At 36.8% G+C, this 24,287-nt stretch overlaps 1 protein-coding gene across 19 annotated transcripts in view; it reads right to left on the bottom strand.

Moving 5' to 3' along the window:
* NRXN1 (neurexin 1) overlaps positions 1 to 24,287 on the bottom strand; it is an 828,007-nt gene that overhangs the window by 284,258 nt on the left and 519,462 nt on the right. The gene's annotated exons all lie outside the window — the stretch shown is intronic.

Here is a 24,287-nt window from a genome sequence, read left to right as displayed (position 1 = left end):
AAATGTTATACAGCACTTTTGGACCATGGCCCAGAGTTCCAGAACAACCAAGCAAGCAAAATGTCAAACCTTGTTCCTTGCAAGTTCAAGGAAGGGAAAGATAAAAGGAGGCCAAGGCACGAAGTTCACAAAGCAGCAAGAATTAAACCTCCTCCAAGTAATTCATGCTGACAAGCAAGAAGAAGCAAAATCAGTACAAGCTATTATCAGAAAAATGCCCTACCTACCCCTATACAAATTTGATGGATATTATTTTAACTTCTCACCATGCCCTTGCATAGCATTACTTAAGGGCATGATGAGAAATGAACAAGAAAGACTTCTAATGTTAATAGCAGAATTACTACTGGTGCTGCCCACCATCGCATGAACCCTTGGGCTTACCAGTGTGTAGTAAAACTGGAAAAGCTGCTTTTCCTCAGATTTCCTCTAAAAGGCTGTTATCCTGCCCAAAGCATTTGGAAGAGTTCAGGAGGCTATCTGGCCCACACTGGCCTGCCTGTATACACTTATGAGCAGTCACAACTCTTGGCAAAATGTGAACCTCTTGCAAATGACATTTGTTCTTGTACCATAACAATATAATTTAAAGCACAAATCTTGTTAAGTGGGGATGCTATTCCCAAAGGGATGAAGGGGAGTTGATAGGAGAATCTGGACCACTGGCAAGTTAGTATTTCAGGTTCTGGAATAAAGCAAGATTTCTCAGAATCAAGACTTCAGAACAGCAGAGCACAAAAGACAGGCAGATGTCATCATAAACCCGAAATAAGAAGCAATATAAAAACACAGTTTTTATATATATTTTTGTACAACTGTGGGGCAAAGTATTTTCCTTTTCTGGATGAGACTGATGGCAACATTTTTAATACAATTTTATAAATTGTGTAAGGCCACCAGGGGCTAGTTAAATTTTGTGAACTACGGTCAGCCCAGGATTAGGCTACAAATGAGCCACCTCTGACATGGGCTACCTTGTTGATGCAGCACTATGAGTTGATGCAGCTGTCTCAGCTACTGCCAGTTTCATTTGAGAAGGCTTAAGGTGTCTTGTGCAGGCAAAGTAAATGAATAATGCAGCCTTTCTAAAGAAAAACTATTCTTCTGTATCTAGACTAGTAGAAATTCTGCAACAAATCTAACGTGAAGCCTGTTCATAAATTTGTTGAGTTATTGATATCTGTGCAGAACAGGAACTAATAGCCAAAACTTCTCAGAAATACAACACATATGAGAAAAAATGCACATTTACTAACAGAACAAGGCATTCCCACTGTTTAGTACCCTGGACCAGTGATGGTATTCAATTTTTTTTACTACTGGTTCTGTGGGCATGGCTTGGTGGGCATGGTAGGGGAAGGATGCTGTAAAATCTTGGCAAGGATTGGTGGGCATGGCAGGGGAAGGATACTGTAAAATTTTCATTTCTCCCCAATCCAGGGGAAGGATACTGCAAAAATCTCCATTTCCTCCCAATCACCTGGGACTCGGGAGGCAGAGAATAGATGTGGGTGGGGCCAGTCAGAGGTGATATTTACCAGTTCTCTGAACAACTCAAAATTTCCGCTACCGGTTCTCCAGAACTGGTCAGAACCTGCTGAATGCCACCTCTATCCTGTACCAAACATTAAAAAAAATTCATGCAAAATACTTCTGGCAAAAGTTTGAATGCCTCACCCATTCAAGAAATGGTTCACTCACATAACTACACTTTTGTACAGTTCAACAGCCCTAGCAATTGTTAGATACAGTTAGATCCTAACATAGTCCTGCAACCCAGCCAGCATTTATATAGTCTCAGTATCTCCTACACCAGTTATAGAACAAAAACTGGAGTTCAAATGGCAGGCTAAAAGCAGAGCCGCTCCCCCATCCAGGATATTGAAAATTTAGGGCACTGAAAGTCCCTGATCATGACATCTGATTACCAATTTTGTAACAAACTGGTATTAAATGCCTTTTGATCAACATGAAAAATCTCAAGTGCTCCATTATCAGGGTGGGAGATGCAATTCCTAAGTCCTCAAAGTGACTTGGTTCTTGGTTACTCCAAAAACTTGCACAAAGCTAATTGGGGGGAGGGGTTGGAACTTGCCAGCAATGGACACCAACATCAACCTGGATCACAGACAAGTCAGTTACTTCTCATATGGCCTAACCAACTTTAAAGTATAATAGTATCTATATATTTTTCTTACACTATTTCTAAAACGGAAGTTTAATTCTAATGCAACAGGCAGCAATAATAAAGCACTTGTCTTGGCTTGTTGGGTGCAGGTTGCCACTATATTACATCACAGTAAATCACTGTCAGTGCTGTTGCAATTAAGCAAGTTTACAAAATTCAGAATGTGGTCATGTCTGTTTACTAGTTCCTAGTGTCATTATTTGCAGCTAACTCTCTTTCCTTTTTTGCCACATCCAAAAAGAAAACCAAGAATATATTTCACTTAAAACTGAATTAGGAGCATGAAGGATTATATGGAGGAGAGAGAAATGCCCCTGACATTAAAATCAAGATTCTGATAAACGGTAAGTCCATTTATAAAACATGTTTAAGAGACATAATACAATAAATGGAGCCTCTGGCAAAGTTTGGAATAAATGCTTATGACAGAAAAGTCTATGGTTGATATTTGTAACTCAGCTTATTTGCAAGTTCAGAAAAGAAGGCAGAATTTTCTTTATTGTGTGCCTCAAAACTATTTTTTGACAGAAATTGACAGGTTGGGTTTCCAGTTTCAAGAGTAAGTTAAACATGTGATTATCAACTATTATTGCTTAAACTATAAATGATTAGGGGTTTCTTCAAAATGCTATTTATTGCTGAAGAGCAAATTAAAATATTTTTAAAAAATGATAAATAAATGAAAATAAGTCCCGGGTAAGTAACCTTTCGTATTCCAGTTGTTATAAGTCATAGTGAGATGTTACCTGTCAGTGTCATCATCTTGGCAACTCCCAAACTGCCATGCAGAGGGGGGAAAGGAGAAGCTATGTTTCTGTAAGCAACAGGGACATTTTTTCAAGATCAATTGACACTCTTGTTCTGAAGGACAGGGGGAAAGCTGAGCATCAAAAAAACAACAACAACAACCCCAGCAAGTTCTCAGAACTCTTATGCAAACTAGCCAACAGCCCATAAAGTAGTAAAATGAAGCTGACTATACTGATATCACTTTTGATCTGAAAGGTCTTCTTCTGTTTGAAAATTCAGGCTATTCTCAGATTTCAATCACTCTAATTTGAATTTAGATGAATTTGCTTGCTTATGTGCTTTTGCTCATTTTTTTGAGGGTATAAGTGGATGTATCATCTTAGAAGATCTCATATATGGGTATGAGGTATCCTTTCTGAAGCAAGCAGTACATTGTTAGTGGTGCAACAATATTGCTAAAAAGTATGCAAGTGGAAATATTCATAAATTATATAATGTTTTCAGAAAACTCTACTTTTGTAAAACCCACAGGTTTTGGCACAAATCTTAGTTTTAGTCCACAATTAAAGTCATTATTGCCTTTAATGAGATTTGGATGGTCCTTATTCTGCTGTTCTTTAGAAGAGTTGTGAAAACCTGTTCTTCACCTAGGCCTTTGGCAAGGGAGAAGGAGACTTCTTACTCCATTCTACCCGATCTATTGCACCAGATTTATTTTATATTTTACTGATTTTTATTGTAATTTGTTTGATTATCAAGAGTCTCCCAAAAGGTTTGGGAGGTATAGACTCACTATTGCCACAACTGTTCATCATTATACTGATTCCACTGTCAACGGTATTGAATAATTTGAGCCATGGCTATAAAACATCAAAAACATTTGCCAGGATATCCCACCTCCTTTAAATTAATGATTTGAAGCTATAAGGAAAAATAGAATTGCTGTCTGAAATAGAATTGCTGCTTGACACTGTCTATATGTACAGCCATGATATTGCAATGGAGTTTGGACTGGATGGTGTCATCCTTACAATCAAAGGGGGTAAAGAGTGAAAATTGAGGGAATCAAGATTCTCTATGGAAATGACATCAAGAGTCTGGATGAAGACAGTCACTACAAATACCTGGGTATCCTTCAAGCTGACAACATCAAGGACAATGAAGTCAAGAAAATGATTAGAAATGAATATATCAAGAAAGTGAAGAACTTAAAGTCCAAACTCAATGGAGGAAATACCCTCAAGGCAATTAACACCTGAGCAAGTTGAATAAAGAGAATAAAGAGATATGACTATATAAAACCAAGCCTTAAGAACATATGCATACAAAGCCAGAATTGAGAAGACAGCAATAGATAGTAAGTGCTACCTTTGCAAAAAGGCTGATGAAACAGTGGATCACTTTTAGCTGCTTTCAAGGAGATCACACAGACTGACTGCAATAATGGCATGACAAAGTAACAACAATGGTGCATTGAAAGATCTGCAAAAAATAGCATTTGCCTGCACACAAAACTGGTGGGAACATAAAATAGAAAAAAAAATAGAAAATGAAGAAGATAAAGTGCTCTGGGACTTTAGAAATCAAGCACCTGCCATATAACACCTTCATAATTCTGGACAGGAAAGACAAAAAAAATTCTGGATCACTGCAATATCTGGAAGCAGAGAACAGAAGAGAAGGAACTGGAGAAGATAACAACATACAAAGACCTGACAATAGAAATAGAATGACTGTAGCAAAAGGAAGCAAATGTAGCACCAATAGTAACAGGCATATTGGGTGTAAACCGAGAAGAACTGGAGCATCACTTAAAAACCATCAGCATTGACAAATCTACAACCAGTCAATTGCAAAAGCCAGCTTTATTCAGAACAGCTTACATTCTGCAATGATACCTCTAACAACATAAAACATCATAAATCCCAGGCAGTGGTGGGTTGCAAATCCCATTCCAACTGGAAGGGTTGGAACAGGACTGGCGGCGTCCTTATGGACGCGCGCAGCATGCATATGCGTTCAAGTGCCTCCGCAATGCTCCAGCTGCTCCGCGGAGCATCGCACAGGCACTGTATGTGCCATGTTCCTGCGCGGAAGCGCAGAAGGCTTTAAACTCCGGTAAGGAGCTCGGGCAGGCAGGTGGGCTCTCCGGACCACCGTACCGGAACAGTATTCAGTGCTGCGGGCTAGCTCTGATATGCCCGTACTGGGGCATACCACCTGCAACCCACCACTGATCCCAGGTCTTTAGAAAGGACTCAATAGGTGAGAGTCCAAACCCAGTCTAAACATTTTGCTGACTGTGCAACAAATCACATCAATCTGAAAATAAATAGAGCATCATTGAATATTATTGGCATTGACAAATCACCTTCAGTCAATTGCAAAAAGCAGCTTTATTTTGAACATTGCTAACATCATGATACTTTTAAAACCATAAAACATCAACATCTGCCTATCCCAGGTTCTTGGGAAGCACTTGATAGGTGGAAAAAAAAATGGAGATGATCACAATATATCAAGATCTGAAGATCAAAATCGAAATATCATGGCATAATCTGGCCATGGGCCCAATTGTTATTGGCACATTGGGTGCCATACCCAAAAATCTTGAATGACACTTAGAAAATCTACACATTGACAAATTTCTCCATGCAAATCTTGACCTTTTGTCTTATAAGAGGGATACATTTTGTTGATACTATTCTGACCCAATCTGTAATCCTTGTGTAGAACAGCTCTCTCTGTGATATGCACTATATTGCCAAAAGTATTCACTCACAACTGAGTCTGATTATGTGTATGGGTGAGTGAATACTTGTGGCAATATAGTTAAGCTGTGGTCCTAATAATAATAATGTGATTAAATGAAACAAGCCCTGAGAGATTTTTTTTTCTTTCTAGCATAAGGCGACAGAGTTTTGAGCAGAAGTTAAGGATGGCCTTAACAGCAGTAAGTTGCACTCTGTTGACTCCTAGCATATGTTGATAATACACATAGCAAGTCATGCAAAATCATTGTTATTTAATGGGCTGAAACTGTATGAGGCATCTCTTGTCCCCAAATTCTATCCTGAACTTGCATAATTATAATGGGCAACTTTATTAGTGCTATTATGTTAATGCTCTCAAGACCAGAGGAAATACATGCTCAGTGACAGAACCTTTTGGAAATCAATCTTCCAATCAACCCCATCACCCAGTCCAAATATCTAGATGTTTAGGCTGCAAATCCAGCAATGTTTTTTCTCTTCTCTACATTAGGTAACTGCTTGTCAGATGCAGCTTCTGTGAACCTGAAGGCAGGGCAAAGGTTGCCTGTAACTGGCAAGAAGTAAATCTCCTAGCTACTCAGATCAACAAGCATATTTGACCTGGAAATCTCATACACAGTTATCCACTACATGATTGCTTTTGCTATTTTCTTCCTACAATTCCCTCAGTTCTTTAGAATAACCAGTTAAAACTATGGAAGCTTCACATACTTCAGGATTTGTCCCACTTATCAGTTGCTTTATTTTAATATAAGACTGATCAGTTTTGATGGTATAACTCTAGAAAAATTTTCAATCATAGAAGCTCTAATCAACTACAGGTGTACAGACAGATGGAGAAAGTCATACACATATGTACACAGAGTCTCTTTTTTTCAGGCCTGATGATAAAATATACATCTAATATTTTATGTTTACTTTAGCATTTACTTCTGCTTATCTCAGAATTGAAATGTGGTATGAACATATTTTCAGATGAGCATTTTCAGTTGAGCATTTGAAGAAGCTCATATCTAGTAAGTTTTCAGGAAAATGTTAATCCTTCCATTCTACACCTACTCTCCACAATGTAAAGGACTATTAGGGTCTTAGTTTTATGTTATTCTAGGAACAGTAAAAAGACACTTCCCAAGATTTTAACCTATACCAGTCAGACAAGCAATTCTAAAAAATGAGTCTGTGGACTAATTTAGGAGCAGTTAGCTTCATTACTCCATCTCCAACTTTTCCAGCTATCTGAATTTACTCATATATGATATTTGTTTTAGTTTTAGGTTTCATGTTGAAGCCATGAAATTATTCAGCTGGAAAGCATAATGCTTGGACAAATCTGAAAATTCAGCTTTGGCGTTATCATCTTCCTGTTACATCATTATGTGATGGGCACATGTGTGCTGTCAGATCTCCCAAGGCAGAATTTCAACAAACTTGTCTGAAATTTGACAAAGACCATATATACATACTCAATATACTACAGCTAAGACTTTATTATAAAACAGAAATAACACACACTTTTTAGACCCTGTAATCCCTTAATTCTGGGTCGAGTCGGAGCAACTGGATGGAGCTGAACACTGACTGGCCAGTTGCCAGAATAATAATTATTAAAACAATCTTTCAGCCATTAGGGTTGATTCCCTTGGGGGTCAACCTCCCTTTTCCTTTGTTTGCATCTACCTTGATAATCTGATCTTTTATTTCCCACATTTTTTTTAAGTGGTACTCGCCTGTTTGCATTTTTCTGCAATGCTACTCTAGCCAATATAAAATTCTCATGTGTAAAATCCAGTTCCCAGTTTATTAAACATTTGAAAAGAGCTGTATTGTTTGAATTCGGAGGCAGGGTTGATGGGTTTGGATGCAATCTATACACACCATGAAACCCTGTGTTTACAGAGCTCTGTTGTGATCATATCTGAAATTCATACGGGGTATTACTCAGCTCTGCTGACTGTTCCTTCTCTTCTTCCTTCCTAATTATAGACTAGCAGTGAATTGGTGCTAGAGGAGACAAAAGCTATATCACAGACAAGCTATTATTTGCATATGTAACTCTGCTCATTCCAACATCAAGCACATTATTTTTTTCTGGTAGTTCCCACAATGAAATACTACACTTAACACAATGAAATAGAGCAAAATGAGAGGCAGGGAAATAGTTGGCACATTACTGAGATCAAATTAAACACACAATACAATAAATTGTAAATACAAACTACTTTTGAATTTGAGAAATCTCTCTGTCAGCAAGCTATGAGTGAAAAATGCATTTCTTACTATATCCAGAACTCCCAGAAGGGCAATCTTTGCTACATTAAAAAAATACAGTACAGAATGTTAAAACATTGCAATGGCCATAGGGAACCAAACCAAAGAGCCATCTGTATGACTTATTTATTTCCCACAGTGGACAGCCTAATGCCTCAGGGAAATTCCTAAACAGACACTAACCGCTTAACCATTCACACTCAGTATTTACTGATTCTATACTTTTTTCCTGTTTTGATACTGACAGTCCCATTGTCAATGAATCTATCTAATAATCCTAGTACTGACTGGCAACCCTTCAGCATCACAACTGTGCTATCTTCTCTAAGTAGCACTGCCTAAAATCTGCCACAGATTAGTTTTCTCCAGATCCTTCTGATTGCTCCTCCTCAAATTCATGATTCATGATTCAGGACTTTAGAACTCTGTACTAAAAATGATTGATGCACTAGACCTGCTTCAACAACAACAACTTTAAGCTGTCTGGACTTCAATTCCCAGAATTTCTCAGCCAGCATGGTGGAATTTAAGTCCAGATATCTTAAAGTTGCCATGATTGACAAACATTGCACTGGACTCTATCATTATGAATTCAGCTGTAAGTCTCTGATGTGATTTTCAAACCACACCTTTCCTAGAAATCTCCCCAAAACTGTATTTTGAACCATTAAAGAAGGCAAAACCTTTGAAATTATATAAATGTAGCTACAAAATTAAAATGAACTACAGGAAATCAGTGTTTACAAGTAAGTAAATATTTCTCTCTTATTAACCGGCCAACAGCACCAGTTGATCTTTGGTGTTTTCTATACTGTGATATTCCTCTAATTCCAACTATCTTTATAGTGGTCCATGTGCTATTATGTGAAATCTGATGTTACCTTCTAAATATATATCACTAGGAAACTTTCTTTAAGTCTGTCCTTACTGTTGGGTAGGGTGGGATGTTATTCAACTGCTATTAAGCAAATTTTACCAAGATTGTTGTGTCATTCTCAGTGTGTAAATCTCTCAGAGTTATGTTGACCAAACAGGAATCAGCTCTTATTGGACTAATGATAAAGAATAAAAAGAAAGTTGTAGAAACAAATTAAAGTCAATGCCATAAATATGGTTTAGCCTGGCTTTAGTCTACATAGATTGAAAAAAAAATCAAATCATATTCAGCTTCAATAGTGGTAATTTTTATATTAAGTATCTACTGTTAATCACAATGAGACACAAACAATAAGATCCTAGCTTATAGAACCAACTCCAAAAAGTAATGTATTTCCTAAACTTCTGACACAATGATTCCCATTTATTTGTCCAGTCATTCTGAGCATTTTATTTGTTTCACAAACATACAGTATCTGCACAATCAGATTTTGTACTGTCTAGCTTTATTATACCTATTGTATTTTTGCCATTATTTTCTGTATTAATATTGCCATTCTTTTATTAGTTCCTATGTGGGCTTATTTTCTTTATTGTTCTTTGAATTTAATTTTTTCTTAATTATATTGCCATTGCTGCTTTAGAACCATGCTTTGAAATACAAATGTGCAGTGGAATCCTCTCAAACAAATGGAAGAATTTTGCTATCCTTAACTCCCTTGTTTTATTCTCAAAAGAATATGTATTTGGAATTATGAGCCAAATAAGAGCATTGAAGAGAGATTATAGTTGGAAGAGTACATTCACTTTTTCCGATTAATTACTTTCTCCATAACCTACATACCTTACATTCTAAATAGGATCAATAGTTGAATAACACACCATAACCATTCTTCTTCTAAGTTTTTAGCCTCTATTATTTTCAGATCAATATTATGCCACCATAGGGAAAAGAGAAACAAGAGGATGGAGATAAAAAGGAACAACCTCACCAACAGAAAATGCTTATGCTGCAGTCCTCAGAAAGCTGGTATTTTTTCTTATTATTAAACCATAAGCTACAATCTTCTTCAAGTCAAAATGCTCCTTTGAGATTCTTGGTGTCTTCACAGACAGATTCATGTAATTTTCTTAGTAACAGTGTGGAAGTGATTTCATTGGATTTTTTTTTTTTCATCTTTCCTATTTAGTCCAGATCCTTGGAATGTCCTATAATTTTCCATGTAAGTGCAATCCATCCCTAGCTGCTGAACTTTCTGAGATGATCCAAATTCTGCTAAAAGCTTAAGAAGGAACATACACAGCAATAAAGCACAAACCATTGCTTCCAAATTCAATGGCTGCATTGAAAAATCCTGACATTTAATCTAGGAGATCACATTATGATCCAATGGCATATGTGAATTTAGCCAATAAATTTTAAAAACCTCATTAACTTGAGTTCTAATAAATAAATAATATTTTTTTGTTTAAATGTAGTCGTCATTCCCTCCAAAATGGATATCAAATTATCCTATATTCACATATCACACTAAGCTACAATGTTATTTGTTTGGTTTTAATTTAGCATGTTGCATAACTCAGCCAGTAATAGTCAATTCAATAAATCATGATTAACAAGCCATGGTTTAACATGTATGAGACCAACTTCATGCTTAGCAGGAACACTAGTCAAAATGTGGTTTATATTATTTTGATTTAGCATGCTGTCTGAACTCAACCATTGTGATTTATATCTTAGCATATTGGAGAATCCCAGACAACTATAGTTTTTTTCAATAACCCAGATTTAAACCAATTATATATATATCTATATATCTATATATCTATATATCTATATATCTATATATCTATATATCTATATATCTATATATCTATATATCTATATATCTATATATCTATATATCTATATATCTATATATCTATATATCTATATATCTATATATCTATATATATATGACTAGTATAGATCTATTTCAAGCTATTTAGCTCTCATCAGCTAGCCATACCCTTACTGGGAATCGAACCTGTGCTGTATTGCATCTTAGGCAGATGTGTTAACCACTGAGCCACAGAGCTTGACTTCTTATCAGCCAAGCCAGGGTGAAAGGTATCTATTTAGATTTTACAACCCCCGGTATGCCCAAATATGGGAGGAAGATCACTACTTCCATTCTCTGTCCTTTGGCTCGTCACAAGAGACCTGTGGCTCAATGGTTAACACATCTGCCTAAGATGCAATACAGCACAGGTTTGATTCCCAGTAAGGGTATGGCTAGCTGATGAGAGCTAAATAGCTTGAAATAGATCTATACTAGTCTCCCTTTATTTATTTATCAGCACAAATACAACAAATGTAACAAAAAGGAAACAGTAAAAATATTGGGTTTCTGTTTGGATGGTCTCTTGTGATGAGCCGAAGTGTGTGTGTGTGTGTGTGTGTGTGTGTGTGTGTGTGTCTGTGTGTGTGTGTGTGTCTGTGTGTGTGTCTGTGTGTGTGTCTGTGTGTGTGTCTGTGTGTGTGTCTGTGTGTGTTTTCAGTAAAGCTAGGTTATCTAAATAACACAGCACTCAGATAAGTATTGTAGGTAGATATTATAACAACCAAGTTTCTAAGCAATATCATACCTGAGTAATAACTAGACCTTTAATACATCTCTTGAGGCACAATCACATTCCATACTCTACAACAAACCCTAAGAAGGCTGCCAGAATCTAAACTGACTGGCTGTAATTAAAATTGTAAATAAATCAGTTTATAGATTCCTCAAATGAAAAATCAGCAGTTAATCGATGTCTTTGTATGGCAAATTAATTTCTCCTTTTAGCATTGTTTGTACAGCACTTGATTAGAAAACAATAGCACACATTTTATAGATAGTATCTTAGTGCTGTTTTTTCCTAAAAAAAATACAGAAATACTTGATTACCCCAGACAGAGCCCAGTGCTATTACAGATAAGTGACAATAAAAGGCTGTTTTTGCTCAAGCCCAGGAAAGGAACCACAATCAATCAATAGTCTCTGAATGTACTGAGGTGGAAGGGCATGTATAAAGATGTTTATCAGAAATCCACCAGCCATGCTCCACTTTCGATTACCCTCTCACAGCCTGACCAGGACAGCATCAAAGGCAGCCTTTCACTCAACTAGGGAATCACTTATAGTAAAGATATTCCTACACCTCATATGCATATTTAAGAGCACATCCAATTAACCACTTTGCTGACTGAGATTGCTTTATTATTAATTTTATTCCAACTTACGTTAATACTTTGGCAGGAGGCATGAAAAATGACTGAAACAGCAGAATGGAAATTTTAGGAAGCAAATATAAAATGTAATAACTTAAAAGTGCTCTTTGGCGAAGACTTATAAGTCATGATCCTGATACCAAAAAAATCCTTCTCTTTTATGGGATACTCCCTAATTGGGATGGCCCTGCAAAACATGAATTAACTGAAAAATACAAAGATATTCTGAAAATTATTTGATACATCATTCGGTCTTCTTCCCCCAGAAACCAAAGCCAGTAAAGCAAAACAACACTGAATAGTAAATTTGATTTCAAAGCTTGTTCTTACATGTTAAGGTGCTCATTAAAACTCAAAGCTGAATTAACGTGTGTCTGCTGAATTGTCTACATCTGCATATTTCCACACAATTCTGAACACAATGAATACTCACCAACCCTATATTTGGGAAAGAACCCAATCTGAGAGGATTTTGTGATCAGTGCTATGTGCAACATTATTTTTTTTCCTTCTGAAATGTGCAAAATGTTTCATGATAGAAATGTCGTGACATTGAAATATTCCATTCGGATATCAAAAACAGGTTGTCTTTATCATAAAAGTAACTGTAACATACTGTACATTTCTAGGTTGAAGTATTTCAAACTTCGATGTCTATACCACAAGATCAAAAAACCTGCTTTTTTGTAGCCCACAATTACTTGCATGTAACAATTTTCACTTGAGAACCAATTTGGTCTAGTGGTTAAGGCAACAAGCTAGATATGGGCAGATATGAAGACAGCTGGGTGAACCTTGGCCGGTCTTTCTGTCTTAGATCCAGGAAGCATGCAATGGCAAGCCATTTCTGAAATTGAGTCTATCACAATTCATCATGGCCAACTTACCATGGCCAACTCACTACAGGACAACTCACTGTGAGACAAGAGCCAACACTAATATATATAAAAAATGTGGGATAGAATCATTAAATAAAGGGTGCAAAAGGAGGGACAGAATGGAATGTGAATGGCTAAAATTAAAATATTTTATTTATTTATTTTAAATAATTAAATAGAATTGTTAAATGATCCTACAGTGAGTGGGATCTTGTGGTGAGTTGACTGCAGCAAGTTGGCTGTGGCTGTGGAATGGGCTGTTGTCCCATTCTGTCTGAAATCTTGCGAAGAAAACTATAGAGACTTGTCCATTCAGACACCATTAGTTAACACATACTCAAAGACATGCATACATAAATACTATAACAGTACTTTATTTACTTCTACAGGATGTGTTTAGTATCTGGAATAATAGAGAAGATTGCAAATTGCCAAAATATTGATAGTCCATAGCCTTTATGATTTCAGTTTTTTCTATCTCAATTACTTCCTTCATACGTACACTTTCCAACTCATTTATTTCATTAAGCTGACTCTTGAGTCTTGAGGTTCTTCTGTCCCTCATCTGCTCCAAATAGGGCTTGTTCTTTTACAAAGTATTAAATTATTAGTCCAATCTAAATATTATTAATTCAGATTGTAGGCAGGCAATATTTTTGTAGTTAAGAGATGCATTAAAAAAAAAGCTGAAGAGACCATTGTTGGTCTCTTAATTTCAAACTCTGGAGAGTCAGTTCCAAAGTCTGGATGGTTTCTTTGGACCATCATAAGGAGATATTTCTCAGTCAATGCTTCATGAGATAGTGAGAAAGAACTAGTTTCACTCTTTTCGCAGACTTTCAAAATGCTTATATAAATTTTTTCCTAGTGGATTTGGATAAATTTTTATTTAAATGTCTTAAGAAATATATTTTATTGCTAAAGTGAATCCTTAGCAGATTTACTCTTAATCCCACAATCAGTAATAATAGAAAAATTATTACAGTTCCCAGAGTTCCACCTACAATGCTGAAGAGATTCAAATAGAGAGTTACTTCCTTTCAAATAGAATGGGAAGTATTTTGCTCAATATTAACAATCAGCAACTCTATGATGGAGTATGTCTAGTCTGGTAAGAGAAAATGCTGTCAACATAGCCCAATACTGGACAAATATCATTTAGTTTTAATCCCACTTACTTTACCTACTGTTTACATATGCTACATTTTATGAGTTATTTTATATCTATTTTATTTTCTCAATGTTGAATGTTATATGTTTATAATTTGAAGGTGCTTCTGGCACAAATAATAAAAGAGAATAATAAAAGTTGATTCTACTGTATGAAATTGAATTCATAAGGCATGTACAATATTGATGTACAATTAACCATTGTTTTCTATATGACACATTAGGCTGCCAACCAAAATTTCAAGTGCTTTATCCTATTTAAAACAAATCAGTCAATAAAGAAAGAAAGTTATATAAACATGCTATTTCCTGCTGCAACAAATAAGTTCCTCCTACAGAATTCTTATTCACCATTATACATAACAGAATTATTTTTTAAAAGGTTCACAAAGCAATAATTTCCCTTTTCTGACTCTCCTAAATCATTTTTCTACCCTACTAACAAAGGGATTTTATTGCAGAAATATACATCTTCAATCCATGAGCTTTCCAGAAAGCATTAGCCCTATTTAAGCATTACATAAAGGGTTAAGTGAACCAGAAAAACAATTTCATATAAGCAGTAATTAATCATTATATAATGTAATGAATTCTATTTTACTCAACATTTCTTCTTGAAGAACATTTTTCTGTTCTTATCAGTAGGTATATTCTACCACCATTACCATCCCACAGATATATTCTCAGAGATAAAATACAAACCTACTTTTCAGCAAATACAGTAGTAGTTCACTGTATTCGATTGTGACACAAATAGATCAAACTTTTATTATTATTATTTTTGTTAACAGGCGCTACATTCACACACATTTTAAGCACTTTTTATGGTAATGTGTATTTTATAGCAGAATATATCTTTTATAGGGATTTTATAGCAGTATACACATTGCATACACATTATTGTAAAATATGGATTTTATATGCATTGTGGTCCATTTTAAAATAAAAAAAACCAGAATAATAAAATTTGAGAAAGTGTAGAATCAGCACGAAAACTATTCTGAATTACACATTAGTTTGGGAGATGTGAATTCAGTCAGTTCACTTCCAAATAGCAATAGCAATAGCAGTAGACTTATATACCGCTTCATAGGCCTTTCAGGCCTCTCTAAGCGGTTTACAGAGAGTCAGCATATTGCCCCCAACAATCTGGGTCCTCATTTTACCCACCTCGGAAGGATGGAAGGCTGAGTCAACCCTGAGCCGGTGAGATTTGAACCGCTGACCTGCTGATCTAGCAGTAGCCTGCAGTGCTGCATTTAACCACTGTGCCACCTTAGCATGTTAGCTAAATGAAGTAAATATATTTCCAAATGTGAGATTTTTCAAAACTTATGGCTAGCCCGTGTATTACTTTTTAACAGAAATTGTGGAAGGCTGTATTGTAGGCCTTCTTTCAAGTATTTCTGTGTCACATGGTCCTTTGATTCTGACAGTGCTTGAACTTCCTCCTCTTTTCTCTGGCCCCTTTATGTGTGTGGTAATAACTTTAGAAGTCATAAAAATCTAAACCTGTGATGGTGAACCTATGGCATGTGTGCCAGAAGTGGCATGCAGAGTGGCATTCCATTGCCCCAGGTCAGATCTCTATGACGTTTCTTTTGTGAGCTTCTGTTTCCCTGTAAATGACGAAACAGAAGCTCATGAAAGAAAAATATCTTATCTCTTGCCACGCTGCAGGTGTTGGGATGTCCCGCCTCCTGCCGGCCAGCTGGTCTCTGCTGTGCATGCATGCATGCCCATTCATGTGTGCGTGCATGTCTGTGCATGTACACATTTGTGCATGTCCACGCACATGTCTGCACATGAACACATGAACACATGCACACACCTCTCAGTTTAGGCATTCGGTGCCTAAAAGGTTCGCCATCACTGATCTAAACTATAACAAATAAAACTGAGCTGCTATGTATGCATTTTATATCTTACACCCCAGATGAATTTTACATTTATTTGGTAATTCAGATCTGTGCATCAGGATTTGGTCTTAATCTGCTGTAAATTCACAAAATTTCTCTGAAACTATTACCACTCTTGATTCTACATCTACAGTTTCCTAAAGCTATCTAAATCTTCTGTCTAAAAGTAGTCTCTTTCAGGATGGATTTTCTTGGTAACAGTATGGAAACTGTTTGCAACAGCCTTCTTTGGAAGGGGGGAGAAGGAGGAGGAGGATTTCCTACTCTAGCCTATAATGTGATCTCCCATCCAAATACTAATTAATACTTTTCAAGATCAACCAAAGCCAGTTAAAGTGGTCGCTTAGCTACACCATCTTCCCAAATACAACTGTTTGTTCTTCTTTATAATGATACCAAAATAGGAAAATCTAAGAGATAAAATATAATTTATCAAACTCAACCAGTGATTCTTTTATTCTAGCACCTGAAGTCTAGTGAGATTTAATGATACAGAAAATAATAAAATTAGATACAAGAAGTAATTTTCAAACCTGTAAAAAGGAGAGTAGATATTTTGCAAAGACCTCTACTGTCACAGGTCCAGTTTCAAAATCAACATTCAAGTTATATATTAGGAAATGTCACTTCAAATTTTCATCAGATTTAAATCCTTGAGTCAAACTGAGTTAAAAATAAATCAGTGTTGGAATGATCATCAACTTTTTAGAATTACTGAAGAAAGGATATAGCCAAGCTGTCTATTTTTGAAATCATGCCTGGTCGTTCCCAACAAGTTTGCTCTGGCTTTAGTATCTATTACAAAATACAAGGGGCATCATAATCAGTATTAAGCTTTTTTAATAAGATTTCACTGTATGATCTGGGGATTGCAAGACTTTGTTTAAGTTCTTACAACACAGAAATCCAAACCTTTATTTGATTTCTCCTTCTATGATTTAACTCTTCTATTTTGAGGCTATGACTGGTACTTATTCTGGGGAAAAATGGAAACCATAAGAGCAGCTGTTACCAAAAGACACAGGCTCATATCTGCAGATGGACAATGAAAGATGCTTCCTCTAGGACATGTAGAAGCTCCTTTTTAATGATATTCATAGAGATAGAATCTGTCAGCTATGGTTTCATTTTAATCTAAGGCCTAGCCTGTCCATATTCTATTAATAAAATGTCTATCTCTCTTTTTTATCATTTAAAACTATTTGAAAATAGAGAACAATCTGAACAATTCTTCCATGCCTTCAAGCACTACAATATCTAAAGGAGAATGGAACAACACATATAATGCCCCTTACAGATTAGCCATTATATTTCATGGCTACTCCTCTTTCTTCAGTTCCAAATTAACCTCTTTAGATATAGACCTAAGGTCTGAAAGGGAGGAATTCATTCACTGAACATGTTTAGACTCTATATTGTCATGAAGCTAAAAGCATTAATCTTTTATGTAGCCTACTATTAGTTTGAGATTGGAAGTTAAACAAAGTTGGACGGGAATGGGAGTGGCAAAGTTGTGGATATAGGATATTTTTTTAAAAATCAAAGAGAAATGCAAAAACAAGATTCCTTCTAAAATCTATCGTGCTTTGCCGCTCCTTATCTTGGAGGCAAAGTCAATTAGTTGATATGATCAAAGTTGTGTTGTGGTAGTACCCACTAATTATATGTCCATCACTTCCCATCACTTCCGCTTTTAAAATGAACTTTTCTCCAGGCTTCCCACAAGCTACAATACAGTTCAGCAGACCTTTATTTCATCTGTTGAAAATCCTGAGCATGTTTATATTAATCTACTTTAACAGTATTCTGAAATACACCTCTTCCTTAACAAGCACGCAGGTAAAGAAATACATCTTTACCCTAATATACATTGCTATGTCCCAAAAATAATGAGGCATGCTGGACTGGTCTTTTATTGCTTATTTGCTAGTTTGCCTATTTCTATTTGTCACTTTCAATCATTTTCCTTCCTCCCTGTGGAATAAGAAAGTTGTTGCCCAGCAGCTAATCAGTTTCCTCTATGGAGTTCTACTCTAGCTAGTTGCACAATCAGGGCAGAATCTGTCTCCCTCTTCTTTGGGCTATTTCTGTCCTACTTTCCCCCTTTTATTATTTTATTTTACCTTATATTTTCTGTTATTTTACTTAATATTAAAGCAGCCAGGAGAAGCTGTGCCCTCTGCTTCAGTATCCTGACAGGTAGATATTTTCCCCACTTTCTAGTGACCTACTGAAACAACGTCCACTCCAAACTAAAGAAAAGAACAACTGAAGGTAACATTCAAGCTAAAAGAGAAAAACAGTGCCTCTAAATAGTGGCATATTCTCAAAATTGAATAGTGACACTTTTCAGTGACATGTTCTAGGAGTGGCATTGGGTAAAATTGTAAAATATATGCTACATTATTTTGTGGCATTGCAAGTCCTTCACTTAACAGAGAACACTTTAATTCAGTAGAAGTACAGAGTTTTACAAAAGAAGAAAAAAAAACCAGGAAAAGTAATGAAAGATTAGGATCTTGCCCTTCTATTACTCTCAAACTGTGGGCTGTGCAATGCAAAACTAATATGCAAATCAAGATATCACAATATAGACAGAACATGAAAAAAGAGCCTGGCTCCAGTTTGGCAAAGGAGTGAGAAAACCTCTCCTTATTTATTCAACCTTTATGCTGAAGATATATTAAAAAAAAAAAAAAAAACTGGATTGGAAGAAGATGAGAATGTGGTTTTAAATTTGGATGACAAAACATCAATAACTTGCACTATGCCAAAGACCCAACACTGATTGCTGAAAATGCAAAGGGTTACAAGATCTAATAATTAAAGTCAAAGAGTACAGGAGAGAAAAAAGGACAAAATTAAAGGACACTAAACTAATAACAACAGGTATAACTACCAGCCTTAGACAATTAAGGTATTAAAGTGGTAGACAGCTTATGTGTTTTTTTTTATGATTAACCATCAGCAGCAAATGAATAAGCAATGAAGAAGTGCACCAAACTAACAATTAGTAGAGCAGCAGTGAAGGCTTGGAGAAGTTATTCAGATGCCATGATATGTCTATATCTACCAAGAACAGCAAGCAATGATATTCCTTGTGACATTCTAAGCAAGGGAAAGTAGGACATTCTAAGCAAGGGAAAGTTGGACTTTTAAGAAGCATAATAAAAAGAGTGCCAACACTTTTGAACAGTAATATTGGTGAAGACCTCTGAGAATACCATGGACAGCTAAGACAATAAACAAATGGATCACTCTAGGCATAAAGGATCAGGCTCAAATTGTCACATTGTAGACATGTTTTGTGAATATCTAGCTCTATGAATAACATACTTACTACTGAGAGAAGTGGAAGGAAAGAGAAGAGGATAACCAGCAGCAAGATGTTTGGATTCAGTTATCAGATGTGTTGTTGGAAGTTTTCAAGGACTAGGTTAGGGACAAATCATAATGAAGGAAATCTATCTATATGGTTGCTAAGAGTTAACAGCAACTTGATGGTACATAATCAAAGGTTCTATTACTACATATATTCTTGAAGAATCTAATTGAAAGTTTCCCACATTTTATAAGCAAGTTGAAACAGTTTTGGAATAGCTTACTGAAGACTGGCCTTAATAATGCAGACTTCTCCACAAAACACTACACACCTCTTCAGATTTTACCTGAAGTAATCCAAGTTCATCAGTTGCAGAGTCCCATGGGAGTAATGTTTTGATGTATGAACTATATGATATACTTGTTTCTCAATAATTTGTTTTCCTCATTCAACTTGTCTCTTTTTAACTGAACATGAAAAGCTCATAGATATTCCATGGTCTCTGCACACACAGCATAATACGTTTTATTAAAAAAAGCATGTGCTTTTTATTTTGTTTAAATATATCTTACATATAGAATCGAGACCTTTGAACTATGGTGCTGGAGAAGACTCCTTCAAGGTGGTCAAACTGGTCAGTCTTAGAGGAGATCAACTCTGACTGCTCTTTAGAAGGTCAGATCCTGAAGATGAAACTCAAATACTTTGGCCACCTAATGAGAAGGAAGGACTCACTGGAGAAGAGCCTAATGCTGGGAAAGACTGAGGGCAAAAGAAGAAGGGGACGACAGAAAATGAGGCCACTGGACGGAGTCACCGAAGCAAGTAAACATGAGCTTAAATGGACTCCAGAGGATGGTAGAGGACAGGAAGGCCTGGAGCAATGTTGTCCATGGGGTTGCGATGGGTTGGACATGACTTTGCAACTAACAACAACACTCTTAAATATAGAGCATAAATATTGTTTCAGCCACTACACATGTCCACCAGCAGTCAGACCTACATTTTATCTATAAGGCAAGAGCTACTAAAGAAAGAAAGCACTAAGCACATGAGGAAGGTAAAGTGTCTGAGTCTCTCCCAAATCATGCCTTTGGCAGCTGCACTAATGTATACTGCAGGACCATGATCAGCCAGAAATTTCTGCTCCAGTGAAGCTTGTACAAAATGGGGAGACTTCTTGCACAAATATTAGCAAAGAAAGATTATAAAAAGCTTCCAAAATATCATCTGGCCTTCATCTATCTAGTGCTGCTCCAAATTTCATCCAAAACACCGAGGGAGACATTATCTTTGAAAATTGCACCAAGATATGCAAAAGAAATCTGCATCTTTCATTAGGAAAGCAGATTGTATTAAAAGGCTGAACACATGTTTGGGACAACAATAAAACAATTGCTTATTGTTGACCAGCCATTAGGCCATATCAAAATACAGAATAAAGAACACAGAATTAATAAGGCCATATATTATAACAGAACCAAATTTGTTTTTTTTTTAAGAATAAAGAATGCAAATCATATTTTTGTATTCCCCCTACAATTTACCTCAATCAGCGCTACACATGGAGATGTCAACTGAACTGTTTTATTCAAAGGGCTGCATTATGTGTAATATTTGAATTCTGCCTGCACATGAAATTTGCAGTTTTAATGTAAAGATGTATACATGTTTGAGGAAAAGAAATATGAATCACAGCAGCATCCCCAGGCTGAATCACACTTTTCCCCATCCACAAGCAACTATAATCAATTATTTACTGGCCCTTATTAATTACAAAGTCAGCTTAGGAAATTCTTCTTTAATTCATGCTTGAAAGTGGTATTAATTGGAAGTATGTTGTTTTTTTTAAAAGCATTAAAAATAGGGAGAGATTACAGGTGGATTTCTGCTGGGTATTGTCTAAGACATCATGCAACAAAGTAATTTCCAAGAATCCCACCACTTCTATCCTAAAATACTACTGTAGAACATTTGCTTTTTTTAAAAGCAAAGATGGAAACTGCAGCACAGATCTTTTCCTCATCAGCCTTTGCTTTTCTTTCTCATATAGCATCAATGAATCCAAGGCAAATGCATATAAATAACTGAAAGCATTGCCTAAGAAACAGAACCCGACAGGCTTCCTGGACTGTTGTTCTCATTGCCTTCAATCTGCCCCTTCAAATTTTATTCCAGGAAGTTCTTAATGGATCTCCCCCCTTATTTTTTAACCAAATGTCTGATAACTGAAACTACACAAAGTCTTTAGTTCTTAATATCTTGCCATGTAGGCATATGTGATGAAGAACATGCAGAATCCTAGAAGAGGGAACAGAATGCTAGTCTGGTTAATGGAGTTTCTTCCTCTTCCCCCCTCCTTTCTCTTTTGGATTTAGGCCAATTCTTTTTTCAGGCACTTATAAAATTAACACAAGGAAAATGACTGATGATTACGTAACTTTTACTTGACAGTGAAAGTTCAAAATGCATCATCCAAAGAAAGAGATTTTTCCCCAAGATATTGTTCTGGTGTTATTCAATATTTACAAGTGCTGATTATCCTCACCAAATTCAAATGAACTCTCCTGTTGAGGGTATACATCACTGTTACATTTAGTATGTATGACAGAATCTTTCTCCTGCAAGTGGGTCACTTATGCAAGGATGCAATGGCTTCCCTCAAGATTGCTTCACTACCTTGCAAAGCTTGTGAATGACACCACATGATAGTGGAAATGAAGCAGAGCGGGACGTGAAAATGAAGAAGGATGAAGCTATAGCAGCATACTAAGTGCTCTCCTATGAAAGCAAAACTTGTTTAAAACACAAGACATTCTAGACACCTTCCATTCTGCCAATGGATTACATTAAACCACCTCAGTGAATTAATACCCTTGAATGAATATGCAGGTAAATAAAGAAGAGTGACTGTGTGTGTGTGTGTGTGCGCTCTCTCTCTCTCTCTCTCTCTCTCTCTCTCTCTCTCTCTCTCTCTCTCTCTCTCTCTCTCTCTCTCTCTCTCAGACTTTTTACAAATTCATACATTTTCTGTCTTATTTGTTTGGCTACACATAAATAAGATAGATAGACTCAGATGTTTCTATTTAAATGCCGCTACTCTCATTCCCATTATTCTTCACTCTTACATATTCTTAATTCAAAACCCAGATTTGCCAGCAAAGGACCTCACTGACTCCTTTTATTTTCCATTCTCTCAAGCTCTCCCCCCCCCCTCTCTCACACACAAAGTCAAACATCAAGGCTATTACAGCTGCTTTGAACCATGAGGTGTTTACTTCCTAGGGGGTTGGGCCCTTTATCTAATTAGACAACCTTAGGTTTAGCTCATCAGCCCAAGATAATTAATTAGAAGCAGTCTAATTATCAGAAGATTCTTCAATAACAGCTGTGTTGCAGTATAGACATCAACCAATCCAGAGAGACATTCTATGCTTGCCCATCAATTGTCTATTTGCACTTAGGAAAACTGGCTTCATGGAAACTGTTTGCAGAAACAAATAAGAACTGCTGTAGCATAAAGGAAAATGGGACCAGAGGAAAAAGGGAAGGCAGGGGAATTAATTTTATTTGTACTTTGCCTTCCCAAACAGGGAGAGATGTACAATCATGTTAATGGGCCAAATCTAGAGAGCAAAGGATGTTTGCTCTCTAATGTGACACAAATAAACAGGCAGCAATAGAAAATACGGTGCGACTTTTTGTTGAGGACCATTCTGTAATAGGGAAGGTTGTCCCCCCCCCTCCTGCCAAGGGATCTCAAAATCCACAAAGTCCACCTCTCACCTCTCGGCAGCTGGATATAGAGGGTTTAGAGGTCAGGAAAAAAAGGCAGCTTCTTCTCCATTACCTTTAGAAGACACCGAGACACCCACACCCACACCCACACCTTGTGTGTTTAGCAAGGCCATCTGGGCATCTTTCAATACATGTGCCATACATGAGCTTCACTCACATTCAAACAAAACACTGCAGAAATGGGGGGGGGGAGTGAGCATCTGGAATGCCAGGAAAAACAGCCTATGTATCTATAAGCTTAGATCTCATTTATCATTGCCAAGCCCACCTTGCAAAGGGTGTAAATCATAAAATAGATCATTCATAGATCACCAACATCACAGACCATATTTCTTTAGCTTGTCACTTGGAACCAATATCTTCACAATAGGGAGGCACAGAGCAGGCTGGAATTGCTCTTCTTGTCACCAAGACAAAGATGATGACCTCCAATAAAAGAATAGCACCACAAACACACAGTCGCACTTGTAACAAAAGTGGTATTCCCAACAAGAGAGAAGGAATACTGAAGGGGTGGTGGTGGTGGTGTTATACTGCCGCTCATTAAATCCCACACCACTATTAGGCAAAAACTATATATATAGATTAGACTAGATTAGAACAATGAGAGAGGAAACACAAAGCTGGGGTCATAAAAGAAAGCTGGCTTTCCGCAATTATGTCAGGTCTCCTGGTGCAATGTGGTTCTCTCAGGTGGTCGCGGGGCAGATTATAACCGATGCCCCTCACATACACTTCCAGACTGCAACACTCTCATCCTGGCAGAATGGCAGACTTCAAATGAAAGAGTTTTGCCCTGAAGCCAAGATCAGCAGCTGCACATTTCTGTTCCTCCGGAATCTGACCCCATTAATAGGGAAGAGGGAGAAAGAAATCAGGGTGAGCTGGCAAAGGAAGGCAGCGTTGCATCTCTGGAGGAGCCACAATGATAAGAATAATAAAGCGACGGCGGGCGGGCGGGGGGATTTTCTTCCAGCGCCACCCAGCTTCTTTTACAGCCATCGCCTTTGAGCTGAGAGGTAGGTGGGGAGACCAGAAAACTGGGCTAAAACAATCTTCTCCTAGGCAAGAGGCTGCAGTTCCGTCCCTTC

This window comes from Thamnophis sirtalis, unplaced genomic scaffold (genome assembly GCF_051295495.1).
Source record: "Thamnophis sirtalis isolate CommonGarterSnake01/CBP01778 unplaced genomic scaffold, rThaSir2_p1.2 scaffold_6, whole genome shotgun sequence".
NCBI classification, from domain to species: domain Eukaryota; kingdom Metazoa; phylum Chordata; class Lepidosauria; order Squamata; family Natricidae; genus Thamnophis; species Thamnophis sirtalis.
Note: the sequence above shows the minus strand (reverse complement) of the source record. Positions and strands in the feature narration are given on the sequence as shown.